This window comes from Acipenser ruthenus, chromosome 24 (assembly GCF_902713425.1).
Source record: "Acipenser ruthenus chromosome 24, fAciRut3.2 maternal haplotype, whole genome shotgun sequence".
Classification (NCBI taxonomy): domain Eukaryota; kingdom Metazoa; phylum Chordata; class Actinopteri; order Acipenseriformes; family Acipenseridae; genus Acipenser; species Acipenser ruthenus.
Genome location: NC_081212.1, coordinates 18,606,342 through 18,619,812, shown reverse-complemented (window position 1 = coordinate 18,619,812; position 13,471 = coordinate 18,606,342). Strand labels below are relative to the sequence as shown.

Genomic DNA, 13,471 nt, shown 5'->3' with positions numbered 1-13,471 from the left:
AGCATGCGTTTGCCTGACAGCTTAACTTATCATTGGAGAATTTAAACGAAGAACCGTGCTCATGTGAACCTTAGGAAGGTTTTAATTGGTGAGAAACTGAAATTGCTAGGAGCCCTTGGTAGCATTGCAACACTGCAGTAAACTTAAGTTTAAATCATTTGAAAATGAGACAAAAAAAAAAAAAAAAAACTAGAAACAAAACACCTGTCTCTCTCCCTCAATATGGCATCAGTCTATTTAAGAAATCTTTGTTGTGTACTGTATAGGCATACAGTACAAGTCTTATAACAGGTTGGCTGTGTAGTCCAGTGGTTAAATAAAAGGGCTTGTAATCAGGAAGTCCCCAGTTCAAATCCCGGCTCAGCCACCGACTCATTGTGTGACCCTGAGCAAGTCACTCAACTTCCTTGTGCTCAGTCTTCCGGGTGTTGTAAGCAGTTCACACACCCTGGTTTCTGTAAGTCGCCTTGGATAAGGCGTCTGCTGAATAAACAAATAACAGACATAAGACTTTGGCAACATGGGGTGTGGTCTCTATGAACATTACTGAAGTAGGCACACCATAAGACAAGGTTTGGCAAAGCTACTGATGCCCCTGGGTGGGTGTACATGTACCGTAACAAAGCTGTTTAACAGTGGAGCTTCTGCCACTGTAAACCACTACATTTCCAGTAAACAAGACATTTTAATTGGGGGTAAATACAATAGCACTGCTTCATTAACACAGGTTTGAGAACAACCCTCCTAAAAATACACCATTTATCATCGTATTGACATGTTCAAGTCTTGATGCATTGAGGCATCCTGAAAATTGCTCAAATCAAAGAACATCACGGATGGGAATCACAGGGCACACCGTACCTCTAGTGCAACAAAATACAGTAAACTTCACCACGACTAAGGGGAACACATAGTGTAATAAACACATGACTAAGGGGAACACATAGTGTAATAAGCACATGACTAAGGGGAACACATAGTGTAATAAGCACGACTAAGGGGAACACATAGTGTAATAAGCACGACTAAGGGGAACACATAGTGTAATAAGGACATGACTAAGGGGAACACATAGTGTAATAAGCACGACTAAGGGGAACACATAGTGTAATAAGCACATGACTAAGGGGAACACATAGTGTAATAAGCACATGACTAAGGGGAACACATAGTGTAATAAGGACATGACCAAGGGGAACACAGTAATAACCACACGACTAAGGGGCACACATAATGTAATAAGCACATGACTAAGGGGAACACATAGTGTATTAAGTAGGTAGTGTAGTCTCCGCTTTGAGTTTAATTTAAATCATTAAAATAATTACTGAAGCACAAAGTCAATAACAAGCTGCTTTATATACATTAATAAAAGACCTCTAGGCTCTCACAGGCACACCAGTATGAGACCTCATATAAAGGTCTAAGTAACCACTCCTGTGAATCCCCCATGTTAAAATAAAAATACCTTTTTTACACTAAAGCATCCTCTCACCACACTGCTGGAAATTGATGACTCATGTTTGTTGTTTTTATACAAGTAGCAAAATGTGCTTTAAAACAAAGTTTTGCTGGTGTTTGCTTAACACCATGAAATCTTCTTGTTATGTAATTGTAACGTTACACCTTAAACCACCTGTACATACAATTCAGTCAAGCCTGTCTAGAACGACCACTTTTAAAATGTTCCCTCGAGCAGGTTTTAAATGCATCTCCTCAGTATTGTACAATAAAAAACCATCAGAAGGGCTGTACGTTGGATGATCCAGCTTGACTTGACGCACAACGTTGTGTAAAACATTCCCATTTGAGCAGTTCATTACTGCACACTCACTATAACAGCTCCCTCTATTCCCTCGGGCTCGGTAAGCTGTCAGTTTGTACCCGTCCGTGTTTATGAGGAAGGGACATACACCAACCATGTATTCTATCAAGCAAAAATCTATTGAAACACCTTCCAAACATGCAAAGAATGTCTCTTTCAGAGAGTTAGTTCATTCTCTACAAGCAGAGAAAGAGCTTAGGATTCTGTGTGTTCACTGCAGCTCTGAAAACAGACAGCATCCAGCTTTAGCCCCATCAGTCTTTTTGCTGTCTATCCTTGAAGAGATGCATGTTTGAAACATGATGTCATTGTTTTTAAGGAAACTCGGATCTGATTTCCTTCATGCACAGTTTGTTGCTTGCAGAGGTTTTTACCCTAACAAACCTTTTTTAAATGGTCAGGAGAATCCAAAAATATATATATAAAAAAGTAATGATCGCATGGGAGCAATGTGAAAAAAATGCATTCATTATTTACAAAAAAAAAATAACCTGAATGAGGGGTAAACAGACATTGTTTTAGGGAAGCAGCCCCCCTTTTTCTTTTGAATGTAAGTTTGTCCCCAATACTGTACATATTCCTAAATAATGCATCTGCATAGGACTCCTAAACCACTACTCTGCTACTCCACACAAACACAATCTGTAGCACTTATCATACTTTTAACTAGGCTATACATTCTGAAGAATTAAAAATGAATACATGTACATTCTGCCGTTTGCATTTTCAAGGACATTTTGTACAAAAGAGAAGTTGGTTTTGAAATTCCTCTCAATGTAATGCTTTGAGGTGAAGGTGCTGCCTACCTACCTACAGCAGTACAAGTTTAGGAACCACTGCTTTCTAAGCTTTATTGACAGACTGTGAATTTGAAGGAATGAAGAAAAGGGAGGATCAAACTCATTACAGAGAGCTCTTCATATACAGACACTAAGTAAATGCATTTCAGGATGACGAATTATGCAGTACACTACATCACAAACAGATGTTTACTGTGTAGAACTTTCACAGAAATGCAATTCTAGCAACTTAATTACATTTTGAATTACTAGCATAAATGTGTTTTCCACCCCGCCCTTGTGTCTGAAACCACAGAAGATACATCACAGCCAAGGAAGGATATGCATAGCAAAAGGCAATTGTATTATTGCAGTACTGTAGACATAATCCTTGGAAACAATACTCTGAAGTGGGTTCTAAAAGGAATACTTTCTCAGCAGCACAAGCCTGCCTGCAAGATCCCCAGCCTCTCTATAAATGGAACCAGGCATCTCCACAGGAGATAACCCAGCAGCGGGATGAGATTAATGACCAGATAATGACCCCTGGCCAGCTGGGCTCCGATTGATCCTGTTGCAGTATTGTACCTCCTCCCCTTGGAGCACAGGTATTAAAATACCTCTCAGGCACCAACATGCACCAGGAAAATCACTGCTTGTTAAAAGAAACACTGTTTAAAACAAGAGAGGTCACTGCTTTACATCAAAGCACTAAAAACTCTTCTGTAAAAAAAGCTCTCAAGATCAAACTAGAAAAACTGTAGACATACTGTACAGTGTAACACTTGACTCATCATTCTTATAGTTTTACCTAATTTAACTCTTCAACATTGCAGACAGCTATCAAGATAACTACCCAAAACTGCAGACTGCTCTCGTAGTATAGGAAAGATAGTTAATCAACACTGCAGACTGCTCTAGTAGTACTGTATAGGAAAGAGAACTCCACTCAACACTGCAGACTGCTGTAGTAGTACTGTATAGGAAAGAGAACTCCACTCGACACTGCAGACTGCTTTAGTAGTACTGTACAGGAAAGAGAACTCCACTCAACACTGCAGACTGCTTTAGTAGTACTGTATAGGAAAGAGAACTCCACTCGACACTGCAGACTGCTCTAGTAGTACTGTATAGGAAAGAGAACTCCACTCGACACTGCAGACTGCTCTAGTAGTACTGTATAGGAAAGAGAACTCCACTCGACACTGCAGACTGCTTTAGTAGCACTGTATAGGAAAGAGAACTCCACTCGACACTGCAGACTGCTCCAGTAGTGCTGTATAGGAAAGAGAACACCACTCAACACTGCAGACTGCTTTAGTAGTATAGGACTGATAACTCCACTCAAAAAAAGCAAATCAGTAACTAATCTGATCTCTTGCATGGATTTGTATTTGTTTATAAAGAATAACAAATAAACTATTCAATTAGTTATTTATCACAGCCTTTCTGTAACATTAATAAGGGGTTGATTTGATGAACATTTACCCCACTGAGATAAGCCACAGCTGGACTGAATCCACTGGACTGCATCACCCATTTATTTTTAGGGGTAATCCCAGGATAACCAGACACAGTAGCTGGTGTAATCCAGGGTGATTCCCCAGGCTGTACAGACCTCTAGAAAAATCCAGAAAATCAAAGAATTTAGACCACTGACAGTGGAATACTCATAAATCAAAATGTGGTTTTGTACTCCTTGACACCTTATAAAACACACACACACACACACACACACACACACACACACACACACACACACACTACACACACACTACACACACATCACACACCACACACACACACACACACACTGACACACACACACACACACACACACACACACACACACACACACACACACACACACACACACACACACACACACACACAGTACATCAGGTTTTAGGAAATATTTTGTAATAATACTTCTTATTTTGCCCCTTTCACAGTGTCTGAAGTTATGGATGAACTTTCTCTAAAGTAAAACAGAAAGCAGTATCAACTATAGAGCCAACATATAACATCATACGAGAAAGAATTCTCTTCTGCTAGCGCTACTTCTTAAAAAATATGTACAGTAGGTACATATAGGCAAACTAAAATGTCCATGTTCCTGGTAAAAAACTACCCCATTCTAACTTCCATGAGACAGTATTGGTAGACACAGCTTTATAGAACGTTAATAGAGCCTCCAAAAAGCAAGGTAATCAATGTGCATTTTCATATTTTTTATAAAATCAATGTTTGGAAAGAACAAAAATGTTTCTGTAAACTATCATGTTGTGCTCTGCATGGCTCTATAGTAGCAACATGGGCAGCAGTGTGGAGTAGTGGTTAGGGCTCTGTACTCTTTTTTTTTTTTTTTTTTTTTTTTTTAATTTAGTCGTTGCCAATTATTTTACCCCGGTTTTCACCCCAATTTAGCATGACCAATTATTATCTGTATCCCCGGCTCACCGCTCACAACCCCCGCGCCGACTCGGGAAACGGAGGCTGGAACACGCGTCCTCCAAAAAATGCTCCTGCCAAGCCGTCATTTTTCGCACTGCAGATCCACAGCAATGCCACCAGACCTATAGTGCCGGAGGACAACACAGATCTGACGGCTCCGCTGCAGAGCCACAGGCGCCCTATCGGCCACAGGGGTCGCTGATGCGCGGTGAGCCGCTCAGCCAATTGTGCGCCGCCCCCTAGGAACTCCCAGTCACGGTCAGCTGTGACATAGCCTGGATTCGAACCTGCGATTTCCAGGCTATAGGGCACATCCTGCACTCCGCGCGGAGCACCTTTACTGGATGCGCCACTCGGAAGCCCCAGGGCTCTGGACTCTTGACCGGAGGGTCGTGGGTTCAATCCCAGGTGGGGGACACTGCTGCTGTACCCTTGAGTAAGGTACTTTACCTAGATTGCTCCAGTAAAAACCCAACTGTATGAATGGGTAATTGTATGTAAAAAAAATAAAATAATGTGATATCTTGTAACAATTGCAAGTCGCCCTTAGCGTCTGCTAATAAATAAATAAATAAATAAATAAACAAACAAACAAACAAACAAACAAACAAACAAACAAACAAACAAACAAACAAACAAAATCATACAGGTACAGTATGTACAAATTTTCAGATGCTTGTAATATAAACTTGGGTGCACGCACACATTAATTTACAACATGCCGTCATTTTTCGTTTTCTTTATGACCTGTGTACGAGTCAAATTGAATTAACATAAAATCCCCAGAAGCATAAACTTGTCTGAAAAGGTGGAATGTCTGACCCATACCCTTTACCTGCTCCTGGAAGGTAACTGAATTGTGAACCATGGGATTACCCACCACACAGCACCTTAGTCCAAAGCTGATAGCTGTACTATAAATAGATAGCAACTTTACCTTGTGTTTACAACTACCATTGTACTATAGCCACACAAGTTTATAGCCTATTCAATGTAAACAAGAGCGATACAGTCTCAAGGATCAGTATATCAGCCCACACAGTGGAATAGTAAAGCTATTGAAATGAACGCTGTATTGACACAGTAAAACACACTGGTTATCGAATGATCCAATTTATTCAGTAATCTTATGAATTCTGTTTTGAAGCAGTATGACTTTGTTGAAGGAAAGAGGAATGATTCATTGTTTGTATGGTGACTAACAGGAATATCAAAAACACACTAAATTGGACATCAATGGAAGTTCCCCCACCACCTTTCAGACCTCTTTTGGAAATCACCGTTTTATTTTTAAAATTCACAGAATAAACTGGAAATACAGCAGAGCTGAAGGCATACTGTGTACTGTGGGTCTTTTATTGTTCCAATGAAACATCTCCATCAAACGCAAAGTAAACTAAGGCTGTACACGTTATAAAACCATAAACTAAAGCAAAAACAAATGAAATTATATATATATTATCAGAGTTGGGGAACATTGTCAGAGCAGAAGGAAGCAAGTTTTCTTCCAGGACAACCTTGTACTTGGCTTGATTCATGCCAAAGCTGCCCGATTCCAGCCTTGCTGAAGCACCCCCAGATCATCACCGATCCTCCACCACATTTCACAGTGGGTGCGAGACACTGTGGCTTGTAGGCCTCTCCAGGTCTCCGTCTAACCATTAGACGACCAGGTGTTGGGCAAAGCTGAAAATTGGACTCATCTGGGGGTGCTTCAGCAAGGCTGGAATCGGGCAGATTTGTCTTTGTGAAGGATGCATGAATCAAGCCAAGTACAAGGTTGTCCTGGAAGAAAACTTGCTTCCTTCTGCTCTGACAATGTTCCCCAACTCTGAGGATTGGTTTTTCCAGCAGGACAATGCTCCATGCCACACAGCCAGGTCAATCAAGGTGTGGATGGAGGACCACCAGATCAAGACCCTGTCATGGCCAGCCCAATCTCCAGACCTGAACCCCATTGAAAACCTCTGGAATGTGATCAAGAGGAAGATGGATAGTCACAAGCCATCAAACAAAGCCGAGCTGCTTGCATTTTTGCGCCAGGAGTGGCATAAAGTCACCCAACATCAATATGAAAGACTGGTGGTGAGCATGCCAAGACGCATGAAAGCTGTGCTTGAAAATCAGGGTTATTCCACCAAATATTGATTTCTGAACTCTTCCTAAAGTTAAAACATTAGTATTGTGTTGTTTAAAAATGAATATGAACTTATTTTCTTTGCATTATTCGAGGTCTGACAACACTGCATCTTTTTTGTTATTTTGACCAGTTGTCATTTTCTGCAAATAATATTTTTATTTGGAATTTGGGAGAAATGTTGTCAGTAGTTTATAGAATAAAACAAAAATGTTCATTTTACCCAAACACATACCTATAAATAGTAAAACCAGAGAAACTGATAATTTTGCAGTGGTCTCTTAATTTTTTCTAGAGCTGTATATATAGCTATATATAAAGAGGATCTATAGATCTATAGCTACACATTATTGCAAAAAGGTTAAGAATTTCTGGTATTGCGATACATTGAAAAACCCTTATGAATGTGAAAAATTGAAATAAAAAAGTAGGACTACAAATACTACAGTAGCACTCGTTTGTCTATCTTACCCGAGCTGGCATTAGGTAGTTCGAGATCAGTGCCAGTGTAACCAGCCGTTAGTGTAAACAAAATGATTAAACATGTTAAATATTGATTTACAATCTCAATGTTAACTATGCATTTGTATCCTATAAACTGAAATGAGCCAATTTCACAGAATTGCTATATAGCTATGGCCAAACGTTTTTTTAGAATTAAACCTGCTGAACAATGTTACGTTAACATATATAACGATAAAATGAAAACATATACACATACAATGCCAGTGTGACATACAGACAGAGGCCTCTGTATACAGCACACCTAGATTCGGATACTCTCTAGTTCCACTATCACATTTGAACAAGATGCTTCTTCAGACATACAGCATGTAAAATGTAAACTTGGACACACAGAAAGACAGCCTTCATACTGTATACCGCAGATCATGATATACTGGCCCTCTCACATCGGAGAAGCAGTTCTATGCAAAACTCTAAAGTGTGACATACTTATGTGTCTGCCTTGACTATACAGGGATATTCATCTCCTAAGAATAATAACAGATCAGACTCACTGAGGAATACATCAGCTACAGCTTGTGAAGCACTCTGCTTACCAAGACAGAGCAGTGAGAGAATCATGATAATTTAAATACAGTGGGAATTCTGCAACCCCTGAATTAGGTGCAGTCCTCAATTCTAACCCAGTGTACGCAGCACACTTTCAATCTGGTAGTGGATAACACGCCATACCCAAAGGTGTATAACAAAGCCAAGTTTAAAAAAAGATTGCAAGGCTTGCACCACTGATAATGGTCAAACCACACAACCTCACCTAAATTGTTGTATCGTCACTTAATACATAATGTAATACGGATAGAGAGAACTACACGCTTTTCCTCGTTGTCATAACTTCAGACGTAATAATATGCCCAAAAAACAACTGCATGTTTGCTTACCTTTTCACTTGAGAAGTAATGAAAAACTGAAAGCAAATCCTTTTGGAATATAACAAATACGAATGATCCTGGTTCCTTTCACTTATTAACTATGGGTTTAAAAATTCACTGTAACATCACATTTAGTCCTTGAGAAGGGCAACTTCATGTCCTAAAATACAGTCCTTCCACTGCTGAGAAGATTGTTTTCTAGAATACGTTCGTGCTTCGAGGCTTGCTGGCTACCAGTGTTCAATATCACTGCAAAATCCATTGTGAGGTGAATTCCATGCCATTACCCAGCTGGGTGGCGAGTGGTGAGCCACCAGTATCTCTACACGCTGTGTACACCCTTAAAAAGCCGCCGCAGGTCCTATTGGCTCCAAACTAGCCTTGAAAAAAACAGTTTGTAGTCAACCCCCTTGTTCCCAACACTTTCTTGTACTGTAACATTTCACTTCTCCCCGGCTATCTCGTATACTAAACAGCAAAAAGAATGGGCAGATTCAGCCCAGGCTCAAACAAACAAATGACAGCTTGTTTAAAATGCACCCCCCCACCCCTTCAATTGAGAAAGCCGCTGGAAAATCGTATCCCAACATCTGCATGTTCAGCTGCGGACTGCTCCCTCTTGTTTAGGCGTGAAATGCACACACACACACACACACACACACACACTCCTTTCCCTCTCACCCTCTCTTGCAATCACTCCACAATCCTTTCAGCTTTCGGAGACTTCAACACAAGTCGGTAGTTGTGGAGTGGTGTGGAGTTTGAAAGAAAGGGGGGGAGGAGAATCGATTGTTTCCTGAAACCTGATCACAGAAAGTGAGTTAATGAGAGAGAGAGAGAGAGAGCGAGAGCGAGAATTCCATGGCCAATCCTCCCAGACCAAGCCCATTGTGTGCACAGCAGCCTGTCAGAGTTACGCATGCTGCACTGCAGCCTCCTCCGGCCAGCTCCAACAAAGCAAGAGGCGGATGACATCACTCACCACTACACCAACTCCCTGAGCAGCTTGGGCTCCCACTCCCTCCCTCAGCTGTCAACTGAGCAGGCAGCATTAGCAAGTCAAATATGGGTGTCTGGCAATTAAAATGCGGTACAGTTAAATGCTATGTTACGGAAGCTGCTGGATAGCAAAATAAACAGTGCAACATTGTAACCAAATGATTCAGCTGGAAATAAAATGCTTTATAGGAAATGGCTGTGGGGGTGGGGTTGTAATACCGGAGTGGTTGATCTTGACACGCCTGTCAGTCCTATCTAACCATTATCTGTAGAACTACCTAACCATTACCTGTATATCACAAATTGCTAAGCACACGTTTCAGTCTCCAAGTCTCCATGACACTGGTTTATGAGTCCTCTTCCTGTGCAAAGAGAGATCTGAAATCCAATACCTTGTTTCCATCTGATAAACCTCACAGCGAATTCCAACAAGATTCCCATGTTGATGTATTTGTTTCCAAAGAATCCGTTCAATAGGAACACTACAGTCTCAGTTTTATTTCCCACACAATAAATTGCAGCGGAGATTGGCAAATCATTCACTGAGCAGAAATTCTAAATAATACATTGATAAATCATTGATATCAGAATGATAAGGCAGTCAGTAGTTTGATATTGATGACTTAGTCACATCTCAAACCCATTTAGCCTCCAACTAACCCCCCCCCCCCCCATTTACAGTTAAAAAATACATATAATTATATAAAGTACCCTATTGAGTTTATATTATATATATATTTTATATATATATATATATATATATATATATATATATATATATATATATAATGTAAAACAACTCACCCTCGCTCGGGTTCGTTGCCCCTTTAAAAATACGACCCAGGACACTGAAATGGATTTTTCTTACGCGTTTGCGCTAATTTTTAATAAACACAAAATAAAACAAATACACAAAATAAACACCTAGCTCTGTACGAGCACTAACTAACACACAGGAACACCCTTCCTAACACGGGACAGCTAAGCTGTTTTCCCGACCTTTCCAAAACACCCGGTTTTACACCGCACTTACTTCTTTCCTTCTCTTCCTTTGGCTACTCGGAGACAGCGCCCCTCTTCTGCCTCCTTCTACTCAGCAGCCTCGAGCAGACTGCCTGCTCTCCTTTTAAACCCCGCACCTGGGTCTAATTCCCAATAATGCCCAGGTGCGGATGATAAATAATAATAAAGCAATTAAACTAAACAATAAAACAATTAATAAATCAATTAGCAAAATAAATGAAACAATAAAGCAACACAAATCAAACAAAAAGGTGCATTTTCACATGTTTTCTCTTGCAGGGAGGTTTTAACCCCCTCCCTGCTGTCTCTCACAACCCGATATATATATATAGATATATATATATATATATATATATATATATATATATATATATATATATATTATAGGCTGCGAGCTTGTAAAACTTACAACAGTGCAATTTGTGCAAAAAAAAAAAAAGACATCCCATCATAGTTGCTGAAAAAACCTTCTGAGAGCATTTAGTGCTTCGCCTGTTGCTTGCCAACAAAACGAAATCTGAACAGACAGCTTTAGTCTAGTGAGAGTCAGCACATGGACAAATGGAAAAGGCACTAGGTATCAGAAATATTACTGCATTCATCTGATGGCAATGGCAAGAGAGAGACTGGGGGAAACTCATATTGTCCTCCTTTTCCAAACTGATTTCTGGAGTTAAATGTGTACTGTTCTTCTAAGAGCCAATTAAAAAAGGAATTAAAAAAAAAAAAGTATTGACAATCAGACCCTATGTAAAATTGTAAAAATTGTTTAACCATAATAGGTGACTAGTAGAGAAGTGCATCCACAGTATGGTGTTTCCTACTAAAATTGGGCAAAAAATACAGTGTGTTTGGAGAAGGACACTTGCAGTACTGTGTTAACTATCATGCAAAACAGAGAACGTTCATAGCCAAATCCCTGTAGAGAGGTATATTATTATTATTATTATTATTTATTTATTTAGCAGACGCCTTTATCCAAGGCGACTTACAGAGACTAGGGTGTGTGAACTATGCATCAGCTGCAGAGTCACTTACAATTACGTCTCACCTGAAAGACGGAGCACAAGGAGGTTAAGTGACTTGCTCAGGGTCACACAATGAGTCAGTGGTTGAGGTGGGATTTGAACCGGGGACATCCTGGTTACAAGCCCTTTTCTTTAACCACTGTACCACACAGCCTCCTATAGACTCACATGGTGTGCGTCTCACAGGTTTACAGTTCAAAATAAACCTCAACGTGAACAGCCTAATGCAAAGCACTTAAGTGACTCAATCATCACCTTAGATGGACTTTTCACTGCTTATTTATACACAGGTGAGCACTGCACTTAGGAGACATAGACCTCCCCTGCTTTTAGCTTTCTGATCTGATCTGAACTGACCAATCAAGAGCCAGTCCCTACTGACTGCTAACCAGACAGACATGAGAAATACATTCACTGTTCAACATTACAGTATGTTTATGGTAAATGAATAATGAAGATGAAGGCACACTTTGCCTGAAGGTTTGTCTAAAGCCCCTTTCACACTGGCACTCCTACCCCGGTCCGGACCTGGGTCCTGGCTACCCAGGTCACAATCCTGTGTAGTATGACAGCACGGTTAACCAGCGTCCCAGCGACCCACCTCAGGATGTGGGTCGACACGCTTTGACCCGGGTTGAGCGAGACAAAATGCTTGATGGACGTTTGTGAGCTGACACAATAACAAACAGCCACGCCTGCGTGAAGGTTTCACATCCGCAAGGAACATTTCTGTTTATTCTGTTTAGCCATGTTTTTGTTGATTGGGACACAGCATGAGCCAGACTGCAGCAGGGATGTAGAAACATTTGCTCTAAACAACATTTGGGGCGACGGTTCGATCCAGAGAAGCTTGGACGGAAGCGTCTGTAACAAGCTGCTTCCGGGGCATTGATACACATACCGTTTACTTGCGTCTGTCACCCAGGTCAACCCTGCTTTATCAAACACAGTGTGAAATCGTGTGCCCATCCCGCATGACACCGTGTCCTGACCCGGGTAGAGCATGCCAGTGTAAAAGGGGCTTTATTGATTATTTCACAGACCCCGATTAGCACTAATATACTGTAACTAATGTTACCCAAGGTGGGGTAGTGTAAGATTAATGCTAATCACGGTCTGTGAAACCAGGCGTAAGAGTGTAGTAACAACCGTTTATACAAAAGGTTTAACATTTCAGCACATTAAAACACTGATTTACACCTTTAAATGTAAACTGTTTATTAGCCTATGGTAAAGGACACAGGAGGTAACTTCAGGTTATGTGCAGTACAGTTTTACCTAGGCAATACATTTAAAAAAAAATCTTTTTTTTGTAGTGTGCTTTTGAGCACCTGAACCTCACACAGGGGTTAACATGCCTCTATTGAGGTGTACCCTGAACTGAGCATTCACAGCTGAACAGGCTGCCTGTGCCTGTGTGTGCATGTCAGGAGTTAATAGGCCTTGGAAGCCCCACGCTGTAAAGCGGCTGTGCTCACAACAGAGCCCAGTGTGAAGCCTTCAGCCTGAATGGCCAGGCTGAAACGTTGATATTTCTGTTCCCTTTCAGAGCCGCGTACTTTAACCCAATGCACACCATGATCTAGCCTGCAGCTATGACACCGCCGCAATCTGCAGACATTTCTTGCATATTAGAGGGACCAGTTGATGCAGGTTCGATGAGCTTGCTGGTCTCGATGTAGCCCACATCAAACAACCACAACAAATTCTCTCAAATCGACAGGCCCAGGACTGAATGGCAGCTGGCGTTTGGGTCAGGAATGAGGAGCCTTCTTATGCTGCCTGCCATTGCCACGTATCTTTTATGAGCAATAAATTCATTACAAAAAAAA

General features: G+C 40.8%; 1 protein-coding gene across 10 annotated transcripts in view; it reads right to left on the bottom strand.

Moving 5' to 3' along the window:
* The window catches only part of LOC117429076 (unconventional myosin-IXAa-like), a 165,929-nt gene that overhangs the window by 124,677 nt on the left and 27,781 nt on the right, over positions 1–13,471 (bottom strand). The window contains exon 1 of one of the 10 annotated variants that reach the window (XM_058998514.1): positions 9,271–9,290. The exons of 8 other annotated variants lie outside the window; for them this stretch is intronic. The gene's annotated coding sequence lies outside the window, so the exon portion shown is untranslated. Of the gene's footprint in view, positions 1–8,598; positions 8,804–9,270; positions 9,291–13,471 lie in introns of those variants that run through there. One more of the 10 variants, XM_058998513.1, reaches the window with a different exon arrangement.